The sequence below is a fragment of the Triturus cristatus genome, chromosome 9 (genome assembly GCF_964204655.1).
Source record: "Triturus cristatus chromosome 9, aTriCri1.1, whole genome shotgun sequence".
NCBI classification, from domain to species: Eukaryota; Metazoa; Chordata; class Amphibia; order Caudata; family Salamandridae; genus Triturus; species Triturus cristatus.
This window is the reverse complement of record NC_140592.1, coordinates 560091204-560115683: the sequence shown is the minus strand read 5'-3', so window position 1 is coordinate 560115683 and position 24480 is coordinate 560091204. Positions and strand designations below refer to the sequence as shown.

The following is a 24480-nucleotide window of genomic DNA, read 5'->3' as shown; positions in this document are numbered from 1 at the left end:
TTGATGCCCCATCGTGAATGGTACAGACACTTCTTTGTATATTAATTGTTCTGGAATAGTGTTGTACAAAATTAAGATCCCATTGGTGAATGACAAAGATCCGAATACTTTCTGACTGAACACTAGCTATGCTGCAGTAGATTATGAAGGGCTGATTGATGCACACCCGGGGTTTAACTTTTCGTCTAACGATACATATTCCAACATCCATAATGGTACAGACAATGTAGCTCTTTGGATGGTGTTGCCCTTAGGTGTGCCCTGTAAATATGCTAAGCTGGGTTAAAAGGACTTTGATCAAAGAATTCTGTGAGGGAGTGACCGATATAGAGGTCAATAATTATAGTAATGGGATCACTTTTGGATACATCCTTTCTTCTATTTTCACTTTGGGTGGTATCTCTATGTCTTAGGGTGAGAAACCTAGAGAATATTTTGGGTGCAAGTGGCAGATTTTAAATAATACTACAGTGGCAGCTTTATGCAACATCACCACTCAGTTGGAAAGTATGCGAATATATTCAGAACAGACTAGATATGCAGTTGATTTTATCTGAGCTAAGAGTGGTGGTCTATGCGCGGTAGAGGGAGACCAGTGTGTGGTCGAGATCAAGAATATTGAAAAGAATATTACCAAGCATATTCTAGATATGCTCGAGAATGTCAAGGAAAGTGGAAATTAGAGTTGGTCTCTTTTCGGTAGCTGGGGCTGGATTCTTGAAAGGGTGATTTACCTGATTGTGATATTGGTGCTTTGCTGTGATCTTATACAGTGCCTTCCTTTCTGTTGCTCCTATTGCACCACCATTCTCACCCCTAAAAGGAAAATATCGATTCATGATGTCAATGCTGCAATTATGGTAAAGAAAGAAATTGAAGATTTCATGCACAAAGATGAGGGCAATTTCATGAATTTTTCGCTCCTCACATTTTCCTTTCCTGATGTTGAAAACATGGAGTGCTCATAAGGGTTTATTGTTCTAAATTTGTATTCTTGTTTATGGTTTTCTGTTTTCCTTGTTGCTCATGCTAAAAGGAGGATCTGTTAGATTAGAAATGTTCACGTTTGCGCATTGCCCTATGTAAGTTAGCCTTCACTGCGCCATTTTCTTTGCAGGCGCCATTTTAGGGTTGTTCAAAACTGATCTAGTTTAATTCCGAGAAATGCTCCACTAAAAGTTTGTTTCTGCCATGTTAGACTTTTTCCCGTAATGAGTACACTGTTCCTATTAGCACATACCTTTCTCACTAGATAGAGGCCTTCTCCCACTAGTCTGGTGATTGGCCCTAATGGAACAACCTTGGAATTTAGATACTTTGTGGAAGATAGAAGCGCTGAATCAGTTTTTTTGTATTTCATTGTTTGGCTACACCTGTCTAGAAAATTCCACTGTGGGGGTGTTTTAGCCCAGTTACGAAATGTACATAATGCATCTTTATGCTTGTCAATTTCAGTCCCTAAAGTTAATAGTTATTTGTTTGTATTCTCTACTGTTTGACGGACTCTTCATTAAGTATGGAAGGCTGAGAGGTTGTCATTGGTGAACCGGATGACCCTAAACCGGTCACTTCCTTCTCCCTGGAGTTTACAGTGACTAGATATGTGATGCCCGGAAGCATCCCACAACAACCTTGATCATTCAGCATCAAGTAACTCCGATTCGAGAGCAACTTGAATACCGGATTAATCACGGTAGCCGGGCACCCTTTCAAGTGACACGATGAGTTAGCAACTGAACCATTACAGGCCCCGTGAAGCATGATATCCTGACATATGAGAGATACACTTAAAGAGTTCTCACAGTTTGTACCGCTTAGAAACACTTCCATGTCCCCACTCCTGCATCGAAATATGTATGGCAATTCCCAAGATTCCTTGATGAATTCCCTACCCATCACTTCATAGCTACCTGCCTGTTGTTCTAGGCAATACTGAAACTGGAAAGTTGTGACTGGTCGTGTTATATGGCCATGGATTAACCATTCTGTGGATGGGGACTCTGCCACAGTGAAAGGTAGGTAACTTGTCTAGTTTTTCAATACGCAGCATTGTATAATTTGCTCCCCTTTATGCCATTGTTATCTGTTTTTTTAGTTAGATTGTATGCAGAGAACAAGAATGTACTGTTGATAAAATCGCCAAGGCACATAACCAGCACGCAGTGATTGCAGCTTCCAGCTTAATAACATAATAGAACGTAACTGGGGTTGTCCGTGCTGTAGTGTGGACAAATCCTGTTCTAGTATATCTATAGCAGAAGATACAATGTTGCCCAGTGAACAGATCATGGATGTTAATGTAGTCATTCCATTGTCAACTACAGCTAACGCCTTTTATAGGTTAATTCTATTTCACGAAGTCTCTCCGCAGCTTTTTGTTGAGTGATTTTCCAGATTTCATTATAGACAGAATATAAAAAACTTTTCTGAAGTGGCTTTTGGGGACCTAATAAAAAATCCCTTAGATCCACCTCATCTGAAAGTAAGGAGCTGGCATGGTTTCAGGTTCACTGGGATTCAGAGAGAAGGTTTCAAAATTGAAGAAGTAGTCAGATGCAGTTCGATCTATTTTTGGTAGCTCAGCAGGTTTTGTTGAACTGGCAGACGTCTCTTGTAGAGGCATTTTTTTGTAGTCATCAGTGTTAGGCCGAACTGATATTTGCCTTTCATTTTGGTTTTTGACGTTCTGTTTCAAGAGGAACGAGTTCCATTTCATCGTTGGAAATTCTATTACTTTGTATCGGTGATTCTTCAAAAGTTATGATTCTTTCTGCCTGAACTTCCTGTATGGTAGCAAAGGAGAGCTTTGGCTACCCAGAAGCCCACAAGGAATACTATTCAGTATCGGCTACATAGTGTGGGTTGATCAGATCAAGAGAGACATATCTCTTTTCTTTTTTGACGGCAAGAGGCAGAAGTAGTACTGTACTTATTCCTTCGACAGCTAGTACAGGCTTTCTGTATGATGGCTGAAATTCATTCTTATCCACAATCTTTTCTCTGACCAGATCCCCGACTTTTGGGATCCAGGCAGGTCTAGCCGTGACTGATTTGACTTTCCCAGAGGCGGTGCGTTTTACTTGTACGTTGCTTTGTAGTGTCTGGGAATTCATTGAGATCCTGTAAAAAAGTCAAACGTTTATTGATGTCAAATGGTTTCTCATTCGCCAGTGTGCTTTCATAATCGAGATCAGGTACCCTCATTCTCATCCCAAATAGGACTTCGTAAGGAGTGACACATCCTAGGGAACTTCTTGGCATATTGTTAAGGGCTCTTTGGACACCGTATAAGTGACTGACCCAACTACCACCGGAACCTAATACTTTCGCTATGAAAAATTGCTTTAAGTCTTGGTTTTTCCTCTTCACAACTGAATTTTCCTTGGGATGGTACAGAGAGGAGTAACGCAATGCAACACTCAAACTTCCCATGGCTTCCTTGTAAGCCCTAAAGATAACCGCGGGGCCACGGTCAGAATGTAATGTGCCAACTGCATATGTCCCCATAAAGATTCTCAAATCTTTTATAACAGTTCAAGCATCAGCCGAGCGCTGAGACCAAACCCACAGGAATGTGGAGCATGAATCCACTGCCACCAAGATGTACTTGTAAACCATATCCGTGTGTAGTGGTCCAAATAGACACAAGCGAGTGGTCTGTCTGATGTCAATAGTGGTGTCTGCGCTTGATGTGCTACTGTGGAACCATTCATCTGCTGACAGATGAAGCACTTTAAGACAAAATTCTTCATCCGTTTAGTTAAACCTGGCCACCAATAAAGAAACTGTTGCGGTAATCCCTGCGTGTGCAGAACCTAGACCCTCGTATGCAGCTAGTATTAAGCCTAATCTGCGATCTATGTTTGGCATTACTCTATCCCCCACTACTGAAATTTGAGCATACAGAATGTTATTTGCATCTAACTTGCAGGAGTACTTAAGTAGAAAACCTTTCGGTAAGGCTGTGCTGTTTTTGCGTGAAGCAATGACAGCTACCATTATCTGTCCGTCTATTTTGGTTTTTGAATGAGTGAATGCAGCTACGGCAGCAGTTCGTACTGCTCCTTTTGCAGTTTCATCGGCCAATGAATTCCTTAAACTTGAACTCCATCACGTTGATGATTCAGCCTGTTTATCATGTGAGCTCTCGGTAGTTCGTTTTTCAACTCAGCTACCTGTTCCCATAGCAATTTATGCTTAATTGTGCAACCTTTTGAATATTTAAACCCATTTTTACCCCAGTAGAGAAGATATTCATTGTATGACTGGACACAATAAAAAGAATCGCAAACTATCAGTGTGGGGGAATTTTCGATTTGTATTTATAAGGGCCAGTAACAAGCCTTTTTAGGTATGCCAGCTGCGCTGTGCAGGCTCCTAGAGACTGTGCCTTCGTACTGCTAGGATGAAACTTGCCTTCCTGCATATGACCCTTCACAATTGCACATGCAGCGCTGTATAGTTGTTTACTGCCTATGGCAGGCTGAGCAGAACCGTCAGTGTAAATAATGTATTTGTGCTGATCTAGAGGCATTATTTAATTCAAGAGAGAATATTCTTGCTCATATTGCAGGAATGCTTGTGTTTTTAGTCAAGAGTCTAATTTGTAATCTACGTCTGTTGCAGTGAGAGAATTGGCCTATTGTATCCGTATTGGATTTAAGACTTTAGCATTTGGAACACTTGCCTTTGTAACAGCCTCTAATGCCGGTACTGGAGTTACGACGATTATTCATTTCCCCTGAGCCAGTGCTGTTTCTCTTAATACAGCGGTCTGTACTGCTGTCAGAACTTTTTCTGCAGAAGCAAAACGCATTACAGCGTTTGTGTACAAGTGTGATTTGTAAGCTATGGGTACTGATTCGCCTTCGTTGAAGGTTAGGTAAGTATCCCCAGATTGACACGCTATAACACGGATCACCAAATTTGTGGTGTTTACACATTTGTGTAGGTGTTTGGAAGCTATCATGTCAGCTTGTAGGGAATGAAGGATATCTGTGTGTTTGAGTCCAATGCCTAACTGAGAAATCAGGTCTTATTAGGTCGTAGAAAGGTTTGACTTTTTCTGCGTAATCTAAAATGTATGTTCTGCCAAAATTTAGGAATCCCAATATGGATTTAAAAGTTTTTCAAGGATTTAGGAGGTTGGAGCAGCGCACATTTTTCTAAAAAGTTAGCTTATGAGCTTTTCCCTTCACTTGAAAGCTTGTATCCCAAAAAAAGGACATTGAGGTGGGCCATTTTCTATTTTTTAAAGTTACATTTGTAGCCCTCAGAGGCAAACCCCAAAATTATGTTGCTCACCCTGGTCAATGGACAATGTCTTCATCCAAATTCTGAAGTAACTCTGTTACCCTAGCAGAGAGCAACCCAGAGCTATTCTTATACCCTTGCGGGAGTCGACAAAATTGACGATGAGAATGCTGTCAAATACCTGCTTTCAGGTGCTATATTTTGGCAGAAATATCCATTAGAGATATCTAGTGTTATTTTGTATTTTTTCCGCACAATGTTATTCATTAATGCAGCACTGTGTGCATTTTGTATTGCAAATGTTTTAGTGCATGTGTTCAGATGTCTGTAGTCTAACACTAGACGGTATGAATTATCCGGTTTCCTCACAGGAAACAAAGGATTATACATGGAGGAGGTGCAAGTTTCAATTACACCTTGGTATTCAAGTTGATCCAAGATCACCCTGATGTGTTTTATCGCTTATTGTTTTATTGGGTACTGTCTCTGTGGAGTTGGAGTAGTTGTTCCTGGGGCTGTATGGTGAGGGGCCTCAGCATCCCACCCAATATGGTTGCGATAAAGTGCTGGAGCAAGTGCTATCGCCCACTCCGAGTATGTATGTTTTAAGTATATGGAAACGAGGTCGGAAAACGCCAGTAAAATAACCATTTCTCCCTTTGGGCAATCCATAACAATTGCAGCTGGCCAATCTTTTTCAGCCAAAAGGATGTCATATCCATGGATCAGGTTCTCCCAATAGAGACCTTTTATCTTACTGGGTTTGTTCCCCCCCCATTTGGAGTGTTATTTTATAACTTATGGGGGAGACCTACCTGTGTATCTGGTGTTTCCACCGTGATATGTTCATTCAACTCCGCTGTCACCAGAAATTCCATCAGGTTTTGGCGAGCTATTGTTACTTCTGCTGCTCTGTCTAGCCCATTTCCCGTTCAGAAGTTGAGTCCTCAGAATTCCGAGCATGTCTAACTTTCAGGCTTGCTACTTTCTTCTTTTTAAATTGAGTTTTTGATTTTTGTACATCTTCTTCTTTAGAAGTATAGTCTGAAGCGCTTTGCGTGTCTCTGGACTTTGTACGCTCTTCTTGTCTGTGTCCTGAAAGTCCTGACCTCTGGGAGTTTTTTGATGAACCCTGAAAGGAACCAAAGGAACGTGTATCAGTATCTTGACACCTGTCAGGTTTTTTAATGTTATCACGATTCCTAAGGTTGTATCTCCTTTCGGAGTGCTCCTGTTGAGGAGACAACCCCTGGACTGTGATCTATTCTCTCTATTCTTTTGTTTTTTATTGTCCCATTTCTTCTTAGAAGAATCAGGTGTTGCTTTGTGTTATTCTTTTCAGGACTAACCATGAGTTGAGGTTTTGTTGTTCTAGCTCCCAAATTGTCTCTTCTTAATTCAGCATAGCTGTCTTCGATAATTTTAAGTAATTCACGCACCAGCTGTAAAGGAGTAAAATCCCTCAGGCACTGGCGTATTGCCACTGCTGCTGCCTCCCCTTTTACGTTTGCTAATATGATAGCTGATACACAGGCAAAATTACCTAATAATTTCATCCCTAAGTTCAGAGCAGGTTCTGCTCCATACTCATTCTGTATTTGTTTTAATACATCTGGTATTACTGCTAATGAAGGGATACCATTGGTTCTGGTATATATAGCAGCGAAAACAGTATCCTGAGAGGTACAATCCTCTATCTGGGGAGCTATCCCCATTGGCAAGCAGATTGTTAGCATTCTGTGTTTTTATTGAGGGTTAGTGTGTGGAAAAGCTGCCTCTAGCTGTGTTTATTTTTTAGCTATCCAGAATGGCATTTGCGCACATTTAGTGAGCATTTTCCCATAACTGCATGTAGCGTTTGTGGTGTTATTTTAGTTGCAGATTCCTTAATTTGTCCTGCTTGTGTAGCCCTTTCTGGCTGAAGTGTGAGTAACCTCATCACGAATTGTGTCAGGTTTTTGTAAAGTTGTATTTCTTTATGAAGTGGACGCAAGTCTGCTACTAACACTGTGTCAATGTCTGTATAGGCCGCTAGGACTGGCCAAGTCTCTCCATTTCTTCCGAGCGGACTGAGTCTCACTTTTTCTTTTGTGCGTGGGAGGGCACCTTCAATCCAGTTTATGTGCTCTTGGCAGGTAAGTGGAACTTCAATGTCCTCATACGGACAGTATTCTTCTGGTGTTTCATCTTCAATATAAGAAGGAAATGTATGTGATTGTGCATCTGCTTGTGGGAATTTAACCCAAGAATAGAATACCTCAGCTTTATAGGATTTGTGTGCCTCAATCACGAATGTTACTGTCCTAACCCTAGGTGTGACTACATAGTCTGCTAGTTTTAGTGTAAGGGCAGTTCTAACATTTTCTGAAATGTTGATTTCCCCTTCCTGCTCTTCCTCCCTTGCTGCAGCACATTGTGCTGGCGCTTTGGCATCTTCGTCAGCCATTATTTTGAAAAGGAAGAAGTTTCAAGGAAACTGAGAAGGTTTTATGCACAATATGAACTGTTTATCCTTCAAGCTGGATAAACCTACAGCCAATACATAGGATATGCCTACTCAGCTGTGGCGGATGGTTCCCTTCCCACTCCAGACGTCTCTGGGGAAATTGGAGTAGCGGGTCTCTGAGAATAGCGTGATTGAATTACTCAGATTTGACTGTTAAATAAGTATCAAACCAACGTTGGCGGCGCCATGTCGTGTAGTTCCTATTAACCCATATAGGATCTGTGCGTTTGGATAACAGACTGTAGGATTGGTGTCCAGACTGATTCTACACACCCCCACTGGGTATGTTTGCATGTATACTAGCTAGCTCACAGTGCCACTAGAAACATGACCACTCTGTCCCACCAGGGATTGTAGAAACAGTCAAATACTTTCTGGTCAGTCCCTCATGCTCACTTTTTCTCAGAGAGATACACAGAATAAACAGTGGGGACTTTTTTCAATAAGAATTTACTGAACCAGCGTTATTCTAGTGAAAAATTAGTGTGCTGAGACAACCATAAGACAGAAACAGATATAAATGATTATAAGCGCCAGCAGAGAAAAAGGATGGTAGATTTCTACCATAGTGCTAAACAAATGAATACAGGCAGGTATTAAAATACATGACAGTAAAAATGCGTACTTCTACGATGCGACCCTAACTAGATGTACCTAAGTGCACCTAGCATGTGTGTAGGTGTAGAGCCAAGAATCCCGGTAGGATAAAGTCAACCCCATTACCTGAAGTGAGAGAATGTGGGACCCCGTCTTGGTCTCGAGATGGACACGCCGCGAATGTCTGCGTGCAGGAACCTCAGCGCCTCACGTCAGTGTCAACATGGAAGTCCTTTTCTCCTCTGCCTACCTCAGCAAGATATGGTGTTTATATACCCAAAGTGGTACCCTCAGGGGTCCTACATTGCTGTCTCATGTCGGATTTAGGATGATGGAAGGAATGACCCTTACACATAGTTATTATGCAAGAGATGGTAGTCCTGCTGAGTTTCCAAGAATCCTCATGCATAAGGAATCAGGCTAGTTTTCATGGAAAACCCCACGTCCTGTAAGAAGTAGCGTAACAAGGTAAAAGGTCAGTCCCAAGAAACATTATGTAGAGTAATGGTAGGGGAGAATATAGGTGAAAGGTTAGGTTGCTACCTGAGTCTATATTGGGGTACCTATATGAAACATAACAGCATTAAATCTTAAGCGACTTTATCCATGTTATCCTCTGTGGAGATCACAATTTGGGTGTCATGTGCATAGGACACCATAGAAAAGCCGAAGAATGTATTCAATATAATCAGGGGAGTCATATATATAAATATATATATGTTAAAAAGTGTCAGACTCAAAGATGATCCCTCTGGGACACCACACCGTAAAATTAAAGGTTTTGAGATATGCATCTCCAGCCTAATGGTTGCTTCCTGTTGTCTAAAAAGGAACATAACAGGCTAATTGCTGAACCTATGGCCTATATCAAATAATCTTTGTTTAAGGTTATCACGGCAAACCATATCAAAGGCAGCAAATAGGTCCAACAGGACCAGTGCTGCCTTTCTTACACGGTCCAGTACATCCCTGACTTCTTCTGAGACCGCGACCAGAGCGGTCTCAGGACTGTGTCCTTTCCTGAAGCCAAATTGCCACGAGTTTAGTATGCGATTCTGATCCAGATAGTTGGAGAGAGCAATATTAAGTTGTCTATCTAAAATTTTAGCTAAAAAGGGGAGTCTGATAATAGGATGATAATTATTTTCCTTCAGTGGATCAAGATTGGGTTTTTTTCAGTAGGGGACGAATTGAAGCTTTCTTCAATTCTGTGGGAACATTCCCGTTGCTAGAACAGTATTAAACAGTTGTGTGAAATAAGGTTCAATATAATCTCCTATTTCATGTAAACTTCTAGCAGGGCAGGGATCTGTAGGGGCAACTGATTTGGTGCGACTCAGGAGACTAACCAAGCTATCTTTGGAGAACCTTGGGAATTCGCCAAACACCGGGTGATCCACATCACAAGGAGCTGATTGTAATGTCAAAGGGAAGTCGTGTCTCATGCGAGTGGTATCCTGGTAGATTGACTTTGTTCCTGAAAAAGTTGGCAAGGCTTTCGCACATCACCTGGGATGGAGGGATGGCTAGTGGGATTGAGGGGGGTAAGACAGTTTGTGAACAGTTTGGAACAACTCTCTACATGAATTTACTGTGCCCCTTATCTTATCGAGGAGCAGATTGACCTAGTCTATGACTAACGACTGTTTTTAGTGGTATGGTATTGTTTATGGCGTTCTAAATCCAGTTTTTGAAAGTCAGCGCAGCCTTATTAGGGTCATTACATAAAGTAGGTTTAGATAACTCTAGGGTTTCTTCCAGTTTACATTTAATAAACTGATTCCAAGGTCGGATTAGAGTACTTTGGAGCCCTGGTGAATGATTAATGGAGTTCTCCATCTTTTTGTTACAAAATACTGCACAGAGATCAGACCACTTCACTGGGAGAATGTTTGCTAACTGCAGTAGTGGGAGATTAGTAAAAATGGCATCTAAAGTATGCCTTCCTATGTGAGTTGAGGATATTACCGCTTGTTTAAGACTAAGACTGCAAGATTATCCAATAATATTTTGGCATCACTGTAGTCCTGGTCATCTAAATGAAAATTAAGGTCACCTAGGACGGTGTAGTTACTTTGAGTGAAACTTCCCTCCAAATAGTCACTTAAGCCCTCAATAAAATGCCTTCTCTAACCTGGGGGCCTGCAGACCAGCAGGCCATGGAAAGCATTGTGATGGTTAAGTTTGGCGGAAATGAAAGGGACTCACAGTCCATGATAGTCACTGGATACAGGAAGTAGATAGCGTTTTTTTTCCTTCTTTTTTTTTTTAATTATAGCTACTCTGCCACCCCGTTTCCCCACCTAATCATGTTTGTTAATCGTGTAATCAGCCGGAAGGGCTGCAAGCACGTCCGGGTCTGATGCGTTATCTGCCCACGTTTCTGTTAAAAAGACAATTTCCGGGATGTGGGACTCCACAAATTCAAGCAACTTGTACTTATGCTTGAGCATAGACTGTGCGTTTAAAAGTATACACGTAAAAGTTTGAAGTGTGTTACTGACGTGATCTCTCACAGGTAGTTTACTCGAGTGGCAAGAAAAGTAGCAGTGATTGCATTTATATAAATATTGCTAGTGGTTAAAAGAAAACAATAAGCAATTGGCACTACAATCTTTTCCATTTACAGGAAGTAAAAACTCAATGGAATAATTACAATTTTGGCTAGCGTTTCAGGTGCAGGGCGCAGTTCTGGCATGGACAGGCGCAGACGGGCTTGCCTGCTGCGCGTGTCCGCGCTGTCATCAGATTTGTGTAGCCTGCGATTACGGGGGGCGTGGTCAAGGGGATGTAGCTCAGGTCACAGCTGAGCTCGGTCGCAAAAACAATTAGTACCAAACAGTGTGGGCATAGTACAATACAAACTGGGGTCCAGCAACCCCTCACGACTCCACAAGGTTCCCAGCAAAAGTCCTGGTGAAATAAAATCTAGTTAAAAGAAATATGAGAGAACTAAAACCCATAAACTTCAATAAAACAAGTACAACATCAGCGGCTGGACCTGGGACCGGAGCCACGCAGATAAAATAGCCGTATACGCTGATGATGTCCTTCTGTACCTGACAGACCCTAAACATTCTGGTCCGCGCTGTCTGAGCGTTCGAGCGGGTCTCTGGCCTTCGACTCAACCCAGCGAAGTCTACCTTAGTACCTCTGCACCTATCCCGGTCATGCTTTGACTGGCAAACAAATATTCCCTTACGTAAACAGTCCTTTAAATATTTGGGTGTGTGGATCGCCCTCCTTCCAGAGCTTGAATGGGCCCTGAACATTGCACCCATGGTCTCCAGGGCCAGGGCGGATCTTAAGGAATGGCAATCCCTCCCTCTCAACCCCTTAGGCCGTAGTGCCCTTTTTAAAATGATGATCCTTCCCGGTTTGCTGTATATTCTACAGAACACGACCGCCTACCTCCCGAGCAGCTGGTTCTGGGAGATGGATGGTATTCTCGTTTGTTTTCTGTGGGGTAACGGGAGATCTCGACTGTCCCTAGCACATTGTCGTATTCCTCTCTACGACGGGGGCATGGGGGTTACTAACCCGCACCTTTACTACCTTGCCACTCGCCTTATTGTGGTCCATGATTGGTTCACTGGTGGATGGTCAGATCCAGCATATCAAGTTGAACTTGGAGCCCTGGACTTTCCACGGATCCAGGACTATCTGTATGGCCGCCCAATACCGCGGGATCTTCCTTCCATCACTCAGTCGGTGCTCCTGGCCTGGCGCATGGCTTTGCAGTACGTCCGGTGGGACCGGAGGCTCACTAGGCAGACACCCTTGTGGAGTGGAGCATGGTTGAACGAGGTCTCCTCCCTTCGAGACTTCCGGCACTGGGACCTCTTGGGGATCTCGCTTCTGGGGGACGTCTGGGTGGGGGATCACATTAGATCTTTTGCAGACCTGCAACAGCGTCACTCACTCCTTCCCTCACAGTTCTACAAATACCTCCAACTTCGCCACTCTATACAGGTGCACATTCATAGTCCTACTACCCTTCCAGAGTTCAGTCCCTTGGAGGCCCAGGTGTTGATGGGTGACCTTGGTAGAGGAGGGGTATCGCGATTTTATAAGTCCCTAGTTAATAATGGTCCTGCGTCTCTCGCTCGACTGCGCACCCGGTGGGAGGAGTGGCTGGGTCCCCTGGAGGAGGCGGACTGGAGAGATGCCCTTATGGCACCCAAAACCCTGACAACCTCCTCCAAACTTCGTCTTAACCAACTTTATTTCCTACATATGGCTTACCTCACTCCGGTGCGGTTGTATAAAGCTAATCTGCGGTCCTCCTCTGCTTGCGCGCGCTGCTCTCACACCGCTGCGGACTTCTTTCATGTGGTCTGGCAGTGCCCCGCTATTGAATCGTTCTGGAGGGAGGTGGAAAGGGAGCTCACAGGCGCCCTGGGTTGGGTGGTTCCCCATGATCCGCTGAGCATGTTGCTCGGGGTGTTGGAGGGCCTGGATGGAACCAGAGCACATAAACGCCTACTGGGAACGGCGGTGGCGAAACGGGACATTGCCGCCTTGTGGTCCCAGGCCAGGCCACCCATTGTTGGGCGCTGGAAGCGGGGAGTGGATTGGTGTGGAGCCCAGGAGGAGCCCCTTTTTGCGGCCAGAGGCTGTCCTGAGATGTTTGGCCGAATATGGGGTAAATGGTTCAATCTCCTTCCCCCGTGAGTGTTTGAGTGCGTGGGAGATAACGTTCGTCCTCCTACAACGATATATCGATTCCCTTTGATGTGCATCACTCTGAAACTTGTGTAAACCTGTACCAAACTAATGTGTGGTTTTGCTACCGATGTAAGTTTGTGTTAAATCTAAATGCAATAAAGTTTGCTATAAAAAAAAAACAAGTACGACAACACACTGCAAGATGGCGCCGAGTTTTGGAGCCAGGCACCTCCACAAACAAGCATTGACCTAGCCAATAGGTCTCGCTTTTGGGACCTTATAAGTGTTTATCTATGCAACGGTTGATGTTGTTGTAGCAAGGATAGTGTGCTGCATAACTCAATACATATAATGTCCCAAATGCGAGACCTATTGGGTATGAGAATGGATAGCCAATAGGTCTGGCTTTGAAACCACGTGGTTTCAAAGCACACCGATTTATCAAAAACAATGGTTGCTGCATAAAAATGGCATTCGTTTACAGTGGGACAGGGGAATGTTCATTGGAAATACTGGTGTGGTGCACAAGGAGAAGAGACAAACTGGGTGGTGTATTTATACATGGAGCCATTAGCCAGGAGGTAGGGTCATTTCAGGAGACTGCTCAAGAGAATGGTAGTTTCTAGTATAGTAGAGATTACTAGAAAAATGGCAGATGGCAACAAAGGGGTGTGGTCAGCTGTTTACGCCATAACAAAGGAATGTCTTCAACTGGGCACTCAACACAGCTGCCAGATGGTACAGAACAGATATCTTAAATCATATGCCAAAAAGTCCCACAGTTCCAAATGCGACAGATATAGGGTCGCTCCATCAAGTCCAGCACCAAGAATTTCACTGCTGGAGTGCTAGCAGGAGAGAAAACCATGTCCAGGAGTTGGGGAGGGGGGCATGTTGGAGTGGAGAGTGAAGGCTGGGTCACAGCAATGTGGCAGCTAAGTAGCTCCCTGCTAGGGGGCAACTAGGCAGAAAGACATATCACCTGTTCCAGAATGGTGGGAGAGAAGGTTAGGGCTCCATGACTAGAAGGGAGGAGTTTGCAGCTCTAGGGCCCGTAGTTAAAACATCACATCTCTAGGGCTATTAGGGAACAAGGTAAAAGTTCTGGGTTTAGTAAGTTGAAGGTCACAGCTACAGTGCCATTAGGAGGTAAAGTCTTGATTCCATGGCTGTAAGGCTGAAGGTGATAGCTCTGGGCCTTGTAAGGAGAATGCCACAGCTACAAGATTATTGGGAGACAAAAGGAATATGCTACTTACCAGTATGCATCTGTTCTTGGCATGTAGACCCGCAGATCTACACACTTTTGCATAGATCGCCATCTAGTGTTGGGCGCGGATGTTTGCAGTTTGTTTTTCCTCTTGGAAAGTCTTTGGAAGTCACAAGGTCTGTGACTCCTCCTTTGGATCGTATTGCGCATGGGCTTCGGCTCCATCCTCAGATTGTTTTTCGCCAGCAGGGAAAGATGGAGCATAGTAACAACAGTGAAGAAACCCATGTGTGTTGTATCTAAATAAGATAGACTGGAATAGATACAGGTAGCCAGGGAGGCGGGTGGGCGTGTGTAGATCTGCAGCTCTACATGCCAAGAACAGATGCATACTGGTAAGTAGCATATTCCGTTCGAGGCATACGAGCTGCAGATTACACACTTTTGCATAGACTATATTGCAGTTCCCAACCTTAGCGGAGACCACCGGTATCTGTTGCAGTGGTTTGAAATAGTGTTTTTAGTACAGCCTGGCCCACACTAGCTTGTTGATTGGCTTGCACATCTACACAATAGTGTTTAGTGAAAGTGGGCGGTGTTGACCATGTAGCTGCTTTGCAGATATCATCTAGCGGGATGTTCCCTAGAAAAGCCATGGAAGCCCCTATCTTCTGTGTAGAATGGGCTTTAGGGGGAACGGAAAGCGTTCGTTTTGCTTTGTGGTAGCAAATCTGGATGCATTTTACAATCCACCTAGCTATCCCTGATTTTGAGATGGGGTTGCCCTTGTGTGGTGGAGAGAAAGAGACAAACAGTTGTTTGGTCTTTCTGAAAGGTTGTGTTCTTTGGATATAGTAAAGTAAGGCTCGTTTGACATCTAGCGTGTGCAGAGCCCTTTCTGCAACGGTCTTAGGTAGGAATTTTGGGTTGGTACGGAGAACAACCTTGTTCTGGTGCATTTGAAGAAAAGGTTCTTGTATGGTAAGTGCTTGTATCTCACTGACCCTTCTAAGGGAAGTGATGGCTACAAGGAAAGCTATTGTCCATGTGAGGAATTGCAGTTCGCATTTATGCACAGGTTCGAAGGGAGGCCCCATCAGCCTTGTGAGCACGATATTTAAGTTCCACACAGGTGAGGGAGGTACTCTAGGGGGAATTATTCTTTTGAGGCCTTCCATGAAGGCTTTAATGGCAGGTACTCTGAAAAGTGATAGGTGCTGCCTGTTTTGTAAGTAAGCTGCAATTGCTGCGAGGTGTAGCCGAATGGAGGTATAGGCTAGATTACACCTTTGTAGGTGGAGTAAGTAGCATATGATGTGTTGTAAAGACACGTCTAGAGGATTGATTGTGTTGTTATGGCAATAAACAACAAATCTTTTCCACTTGGCAGCGTAGCAGGCTCTAGTGGTAGGGTGTCTAGCTTCTTTGATGACATTCATACAGTCAGGGGGAAGGTTTAGGTACCCGAATTCTAGGATTTCAGGAGCCAGATCGCAAGGTTGAGCTGCGCTGGGTCCAGGTGCCTGATCTCTCCATGGTTCTGGGTTAGGAGGCATGGTGAGAGGTGTAGCTTTTGGTGTGGTACTACTGAGAGTTCCAGCAGCGTGGTGTACCACGGTTGTCTGGCCCACGTTGGAGCTACTAGGATCAGTGTGAGGGAGTGCTGTTGTAGCTTTCGCACCACTAATGGAATGAGTGGGAGAGGCGGAAAAGCGTACGCAAATTTGCCTGACCAGTTCATCCATATCGCATTTCCTTTGGACAATGGGTGTGGGTATCTGGCGGCGAAGCGTGGGCATTTTGTGTTTTCGTGGGTGGCGAAGAGGTCTATCTGTGGATGCCCCCACATTTGAAAGAACGGATGAAGAACCTGTGGGTGAAGTTCCCACTCGTGGATCTGTTGTGTCTGTCTGCTGAGCAGATCTGCCACTGTGTTTTGGACTCCTGGGACATGTTGAGCTAGGAGAAAGATTTTGTGGGGAATTGCCCATCTCCATATGCTCTGTGCTAATTGAGAGAGCTGTGGAGAGTGTGTGCCGCCTTGTTTTTGAATATAATACATGGCAGTCATGTTGTCTGTGCGAATGAGGACTGCCTTGCCTGAAACTCGTGGTTGAAAGGATTTCAGGGCTAGAAAGATAGCTAGTAACTCCAGATGGTTGATATGGAGTAACTTTTGTTGCGGCGTCCATGTGCCCTGCACTGTGAGGTGTAATAGATGAGCTCCCCAGCCGGAGAGTGATGCGTCCGTTGTTAGTATTATTTGGGGAACCGTGTCCAGGAACGGTCGACCTTTGGAAAGGTTTGTGGTGTTCCATCACTGCAGAGAGCGATGGGTGCGACCGTCTACCAACACCAGATCTGTCAGTTGCCCCTGGGCCTGGTTCCATTGGCGCGCTAAGCACTCCTGAAGTGGACGCATCTGGAGTCTTGCGTGAGGCACTATGAAAATGCAAGAGGCCATCATCCCTATCAGTTGCATAAACACTCGTGCTGGAAGGGAGTGTTGAAGTACGAATTTTTGACGTAAAGCCTGAATGCTTGCAATCCTGGCCGGATTGGGGTAGGCTATTGCTTTTGAGGTGTCTATGGTGGCACCGAAGTATTGTTTTATGTGGGATGGTGTTGGCTGGGACTTTTGGTGGTTCACCGTGAAGCCTACTTGGTGAAGTAGTTGGTTTGTGGTGGCGGTGTGGTGTACACATTGGTTGTATGAAGTGGCTTTTATCAGCCAATCGTCCAAGTATGGGAAGACGTGAATGTGCTGTCTTCTGAGGTGTGCCGCCACCACTGCTAGGCACTTGGTGAATACCCGTGGTGCTGTTGTGACTCCGAACGGGAGCACTTTGAATTGGTAGTGTTGTCCGTCCACTACAAATCTGAGGTACTTTCTGTGAGCATGATGTACTGGAATGTGGAAGTATGCGCCTTTCAAGTCCAGTGTGGTGGGAAAGTCGTTCTGGGAGAGGAGCGGAAGTACCTGCTGAAGTGTTACCATGTGAAAATGGTCTGAGTGTATGTATGTGTTTAGGGGCCGGAGATCTAGAATAGGTCGTAGAGTCTCGTCCCTTTTTGGTATTAGAAAATATAGGGAGTAAACCCCCAAATTTTGTTGATTGACAGGAACGTGTTCTATTGCCTGTTTTTGTAGGAGGGAGATTACCTCCTGCTTTAGAAATGTGGAATGTTCTTGTGACATTGGGCGTTGAATGGGTGGAATGTTTGGGGGGGTAGATGTTAATTCCAGGCAGTATCCTGACTGAATTATTTGGGTCACCCATTTGTCTGAGGTGATGGTCTCCCAGACATGAAGGAAATTTGTGAGTCTGCCCCCGACTGGAGTGGAATGGTCTGGGGGGAGCAGGGGGAAGTCATTGGGTAGTAGGTGTGACAGAACGGGCGTTGTTTGTTTTGCCTCTGCCCTTGTTGTTGTTACCCCTGTAGCCGCCTCTTTGGTAACCTTTTGTAAAGGTGGTCTGAGTAGGGAACTTGTACGATGTGGACGCTGTGTCTGAGGAGTAGCCTCTGGATGCACTCAAAGGATGAGCGGCGAAAGGAGCGTCTGGGCGGGTGAGACTGTAAGGCCCCCATGGATTTTGCTGTAATCGTGTCCTTTTTCATCTTTTCCAAGGCCTCATCCACCTGTGGCCCGAACAGATGTTCCTGGTCAAAGGTTGGTTAAGGATAGAGGCTTGTACTTCTGGTTTAAACCCAGATACTCGTAACCAAGCATGACGACGGAGAAGGACGCTGGTGTTAATGGCCCTGGAGGCTGTGTCTGCTGCGTCTAGGGCACAACGTATAGAGGTGTTTGTGATTGTTTTACCCTCTTGAATCAACTCGTTGGCTTTACTTTTATATTTTTCAGGGAGATGTTGCATTATGCTCTCTAATTCGTCATAATGAGCCCTGTCATATCTGGCCAGCAGTGCCTGAGTGTTTGCTATACGCCATATGTTGGCGGCCTGGGATGCTGTGCGTTTGCCTGAAGCATCTAGCAATTTTGTTTCCTTGTCAGGTGGTGGTGCATCACCTGACGCTTGAGAGTTTGCCCTTTTACGTGCCGTAGAGACCACTAAGGAATCTAGTGGCGCTGGTCCTCTGATGTACGAGGGATCTGAGGGAGCAGGTTTGTACTTCTTTTCGATACGTGGGTTAAGGACCCTGGCTCTCACTGGGTCTTTAAAAACTTCTGTCGCATGCTTTACCACCCCTTTGAGCATGGGCAGTATGGAGGTGGACCTCTGTGTAGTATCGAATGTGTCTAGGAAGAAATCTTCCTCCACAGGGTCATTATGCATGTCCACCCCATGATAATGTGCTGCTCTTTCAGAAGATGGTTAAACCCTAGTGAATCTTCAGGTGGAGATGGTCTAGAGGGGTAAATATCGTCTTGTGGGACGTTGGGGATATCTGGTATATGGTAATCGTCCCATGGATCTGGAGATGTTGTAGGGGTGGGGTCTTGTGGCACATCCCCTGTATCATGATATGGGTCCCCATGATCATCATCGTCTGGAGATGGAGTAGGAGAACGATGAGGTGGGGGTGGAAGGGGTGGAGGTGGAGGTGGGGAAGGAGGAGGAGGTGGAGGAGGAGGGGAAGGTATTCTGAATGGAGAGGTAGCAGAGTCCTTACTCTTTGGAGGTGGAGGCGGAGCAGGCTTCTCCAAATGTCTCTTCTTAGTAGAGAGCATCAAATGTCCAGTGTTTGGATCCTTGGTAAGAGTTTTTTGCAAGGGATCCGGTGTAAATAACTCTGGTGAGGTAATTTGGTCCGTCGGCGTCGAAGCCGATGATTTTTTAGGTTTTTGCGTGCCGGTTTGATGTTTAGAACCCGGCTTGGGACCCTCCGGTCTCTTGGTCGGCGCCGAGATGTGCTTCGGCTTGGAAGTGTCGGTACCGGTGGCCTTGTGTGGTTTGGTCGGCACCTCAGATGGCATCGGTGCCGAAGAGCTGGGTTTCGACCCCGAGGGCTTCGGTGCGGAGCTCGGTGTCGAGGTGGAGGCAGTCTTCTTTTTCGGTGCCGAAGTGTGTTTCTCAGCACCGCTGGCAGGCTGGCTCGAGCCCGAGCCGCCGGAAGGCTTACTTGGCTTCTTCACCGGGCCCGAAGGTGGGGTGTGTGAAGCAGTGTCTCTGGTCTTGCCTAGGCCCGGAGGCGAAGGCGTGACCGAATCCTTTTTGGGTGTCTGCGCGGGTGTGGGAGGTGGTAGATTGGTACTCACGACCCTCTGCGCCGGGGTGATGTCCTCCACATCTGACTCGTCGGCCTCGGAAGCGCTGACGAGGTCCTCTTCGGTACGAGGATGTTCCGGATCATCGATGTCGTCTCCGAAGATGTCGACTGGAATGGACATCGAGGAGTGTGCCATGTTCCTTCTGGCTCTTCGGTGCCGAATAGTCTTTTTGGATCGGAAAGACTTACAGGCCGGACAGTCTCGAGCCTCGTGTTCCGGGGAGAGGCAAAGGTTGCATACCTCATGAAGATCGGTGTGGGGAAATTTGGACCCAAATTGAGGGCACTTTTTGAATGGAGTTGTTTCCATGAGCCGGGACCGGAGCCTGGGTAGGCCCGAAGGCCACCGTCGACGACTGGAAACGAAGGTTTGTGTCGATGAGAAAGCGCGTTGATTGAAGAGATCGTCATCGAAACAATACAGCGATTGGGGTGAGGATTGCGTGTCGATCGTCGAACTGGAAGCTGTTCGGAACCGGAGCGCGAAGATCACATCCGAGCCCGATGGCGGAAAAAAAACAATCTGAGGATGGAGCCGAAGCCCATGCGCAATACGATCCAAAGGAGGAGTCACCGACCTCGTGACTTCTAAGGACTTTCCAAGAGGAAAAACAAACTGCAAACATCCGGGCCCAACACCAGTGCCCAGTAATTTAAAGCAGAAAGATTTGAGACATATACTGAAAACCAACTATCCCATAAGTCCCAAAATTTAGTTTTTTTAACCCTTTTGCCGGCTCAGTCGAGATTAGAGATACGTTGGACTGAGCCTAACCATTCAATTTTAGTGGGTGAGATGGGTAAGATCCATTTTATACAGATCTCCCTTCGCGACAGAAGTATCAAAACAAAAAGGAGTACCTTCTGGTTTCTTGACAGCGTTGGATTTTCCGTCTCATTTTAAATTACCCCAAAGATAACTGAAGATGCTGAAAGCTCAACGTCTCTACCCATAATTTCAGAAATGGTCTTACTCACGTGATCCCAAAAGAGCTCAATCGAAGGACACTGCCAAGACATATGTACCTCGTTTACGTTGATTTCATCACACTTCGGGAACTTCTTTATCGCTCGATTTACCAGCTTAGCTAGTTTCAATGGCATCCAGTATGCCTTGTGGACAGTAAATAGATGGTTTCTTTTTAACGGGGCAGCTTTCATATATGACCACAGGGTAGACATAGATACTTGCCCGAGGGATTCGAGGTCTTCACCCGGCAGGTCCTTCTTCCAGCTCTCTGTGAATTTATTCAGCTTTTCCTCTCCAGTATCAATTAATAACCAGTACCATGCTGCTACCTCTTTTCGTGTTGATCTTGTGCAGATCCTTTCCACCAAGTCTCCATTCCCTGCAATATCTTTGCTTATTGATTTTATCCAGCTTAGAATTTGAAGATATTTGAACTTAGAGACTGAGTTATTAGATAAAACGGAGAGACACTGCCATGGGATTAGCTCATTTTCCACTATTAACTGTCCCCACTTTAGTATCCCGGCTTTACGTAGAGGGAGGGCAAGTACATCTTGTAAACAAGCCGGAGTACCAGGGGAGTCCCAAGTCGGTGTTTCTTCACTATAATAGGGTATATGTAGTAGTGCTCTCACCTGAACCCATACTCTAGCGGCTGCTAGAAGGGTCTTCAGTCTAACCTTTTTAAAAAATTTGGGATGGACGAACTTTAGGAGAAAGGAGTCGGCTTGTGTCTTATATGTAAATGTTAAAGCTTTAAAGAGTGGTGATTAAGACAGGCTGTTATTCAATAGTTGGCGTGAGTTCTTCAAATGGAAAGCACAGTAGTACAAGTATAGGTCAGGGGTATCTATACCGCCATTAGGCTTTTTCCGCCTAAGCTTCCTCTGGGAGATTCTAGGATTTTTCCTGCCCCAAATAAAGGAAGAGAATATCCCTTGTGCTTTCCTGAACCAAGCTTTTGAGAATTCTAGCGGATTTGCGTCGAATAAAAAGGTGAATTTGGGTAGAATTGACATTTTTAGCAGGTTGGATCTACCTACAATGGAGAGAGGGAGAATCTCCGATGCCTGTAACTGTAGCTTCTACTACTTCCACTCTTCCCATTATTTTGTTTATTTTAATTTCTAGTGACTCACAGGCCCCTTGAATCTTTAGCTGATTGTTTTCCCACGTTGTAAATTTTTCTCTCATCTCGGAAATCAGATTTAATAGTAGATTTTCTGTAGTGGAGCCGGGCCCTGCAGCCTGTTCTCCTGGTCCCCTCCCTGGTCAGATGATTGGATCCGCAGGTTATCTGAGCTGATATATATGTGGGACCCCGTCTTGGTCTCGAGATGGACACGCCGCGAATGTCTGCGTGCAGGAACCTCAGCGCCTCACGTCAGTGTCAACATGGAAGTCCTTTTCTCCTCTGCCTACCTCAGCAAGATATGGTGTTTATATACCCAAAGTGGTACCCTCAGGGGTCCTACATTGCTGTCTCATGTCGGATTTAGGATGATGGAAGGAATGACCCTTACACATAGTTATTATGCAAGAGATGGTAGTCCTGCTGAGTTTCCAAGAATCCTCATGCATAAGGAATCAGGCTAGTTTTCATGGAAAACCCCACGTCCTGTAAGAAGTAGCGTAACAAGGTAAAAGGTCAGTCCCAAGAAACATTATGTAGAGTAATGGTAGGGGAGAATATAGGTGAAAGGTTAGGTTGCTACCTGAGTCTATATTGGGGTACCTATATGAAACATAACAGCATTAAATCTTAAGCGACTTTATCCATGTTATCCTCTGTGGAGATCACAATTTGGGTGTCATGTGCATAGGACACCATAGAAAAGCCGAAGAATGTATTCAATATAATCAGGGGAGTCATATATATAAATATATATATGTTAAAAAGTGTCAGACTCAAAGATGATCCCTCTGGGACACCACACCGTAAAATTAAAGGTTTTGAGATATGCATCTCCAGCCTAATGGTTGCTTCCTGTTGTCTAAAAAGGAACATAACAGGCTAATTGCTGAACCTATGGCCTATATCAAATAATCTTTGTTTAAGGTTATCACGGCAAACCATATCAAAGGCAGCAAATAGGTCCAACAGGACCAGTGCTGCCTTTCTTACACGGTCCAGTACATCCCTGACTTCTTCTGAGACCGCGACCAGAGCGGTCTCAGGACTGTGTCCTTTCCTGAAGCCAAATTGCCACGAGTTTAGTATGCGATTCTGATCCAGATAGTTGGAGAGAGCAATATTAAGTTGTCTATCTAAAATTTTAGCTAAAAAGGGGAGTCTGATAATAGGATGATAATTATTTTCCTTCAGTGGATCAAGATTGGGTTTTTTTCAGTAGGGGACGAATTGAAGCTTTCTTCAATTCTGTGGGAACATTCCCGTTGCTAGAACAGTATTAAACAGTTGTGTGAAATAAGGTTCAATATAATCTCCTATTTCATGTAAACTTCTAGCAGGGCAGGGATCTGTAGGGGCAACTGATTTGGTGCGACTCAGGAGACTAACCAAGCTATCTTTGGAGAACCTTGGGAATTCGCCAAACACCGGGTGATCCACATCACAAGGAGCTGATTGTAATGTCAAAGGGAAGTCGTGTCTCATGCGAGTGGTATCCTGGTAGATTGACTTTGTTCCTGAAAAAGTTGGCAAGGCTTTCGCACATCACCTGGGATGGAGGGATGGCTAGTGGGATTGAGGGGGGTAAGACAGTTTGTGAACAGTTTGGAACAACTCTCTACATGAATTTACTGTGCCCCTTATCTTATCGAGGAGCAGATTGACCTAGTCTATGACTAACGACTGTTTTTAGTGGTATGGTATTGTTTATGGCGTTCTAAATCCAGTTTTTGAAAGTCAGCGCAGCCTTATTAGGGTCATTACATAAAGTAGGTTTAGATAACTCTAGGGTTTCTTCCAGTTTACATTTAATAAACTGATTCCAAGGTCGGATTAGAGTACTTTGGAGCCCTGGTGAATGATTAATGGAGTTCTCCATCTTTTTGTTACAAAATACTGCACAGAGATCAGACCACTTCACTGGGAGAATGTTTGCTAACTGCAGTAGTGGGAGATTAGTAAAAATGGCATCTAAAGTATGCCTTCCTATGTGAGTTGAGGATATTACCGCTTGTTTAAGACTAAGACTGCAAGATTATCCAATAATATTTTGGCATCACTGTAGTCCTGGTCATCTAAATGAAAATTAAGGTCACCTAGGACGGTGTAGTTACTTTGAGTGAAACTTCCCTCCAAATAGTCACTTAAGCCCTCAATAAAATGCCTTCTCTAACCTGGGGGCCTGCAGACCAGCAGGCCATGGAAAGCATTGTGATGGTTAAGTTTGGCGGAAATGAAAGGGACTCACAGTCCATGATAGTCACTGGATACAGGAAGTAGATAGCGTTTTTTTTCCTTCTTTTTTTTTTTAATTATAGCTACTCTGCCACCCCGTTTCCCCACCTAATCATGTTTGTTAATCGTGTAATCAGCCGGAAGGGCTGCAAGCACGTCCGGGTCTGATGCGTTATCTGCCCACGTTTCTGTTAAAAAGACAATTTCCGGGATGTGGGACTCCACAAATTCAAGCAACTTGTACTTATGCTTGAGCATAGACTGTGCGTTTAAAAGTATACACGTAAAAGTTTGAAGTGTGTTACTGACGTGATCTCTCACAGGTAGTTTACTCGAGTGGCAAGAAAAGTAGCAGTGATTGCATCTATATAAATATTGCTAGTGGTTAAAAGAAAACAATAAGCAATTGGCACTACAATCTTTTCCATTTACAGGAAGTAAAAACTCAATGGAATAATTACAATTTTGGCTAGCGTTTCAGGTGCAGGGCGCAGTTCTGGCATGGACAGGCGCAGACGGGCTTGCCTGCTGCGCGTGTCCGCGCTGTCCTCAGATTTGTGTAGCCTGCGATTACGGGGGGCGTGGTCAAGGGGATGTAGCTCAGGTCACAGCTGAGCTCGGTCGCAAAAACAATTAGTACCAAACAGTGTGGGCATAGTACAATACAAACTGGG

At 44.8% G+C, this 24480-nt stretch overlaps 1 protein-coding gene across 1 annotated transcript in view; it reads right to left on the bottom strand.

The window, feature by feature from the left end:
* The window catches only part of VASP (vasodilator stimulated phosphoprotein), a 1088669-nt gene that overhangs the window by 288700 nt on the left and 775489 nt on the right, over window positions 1-24480 (bottom strand). The gene's annotated exons all lie outside the window — the stretch shown is intronic.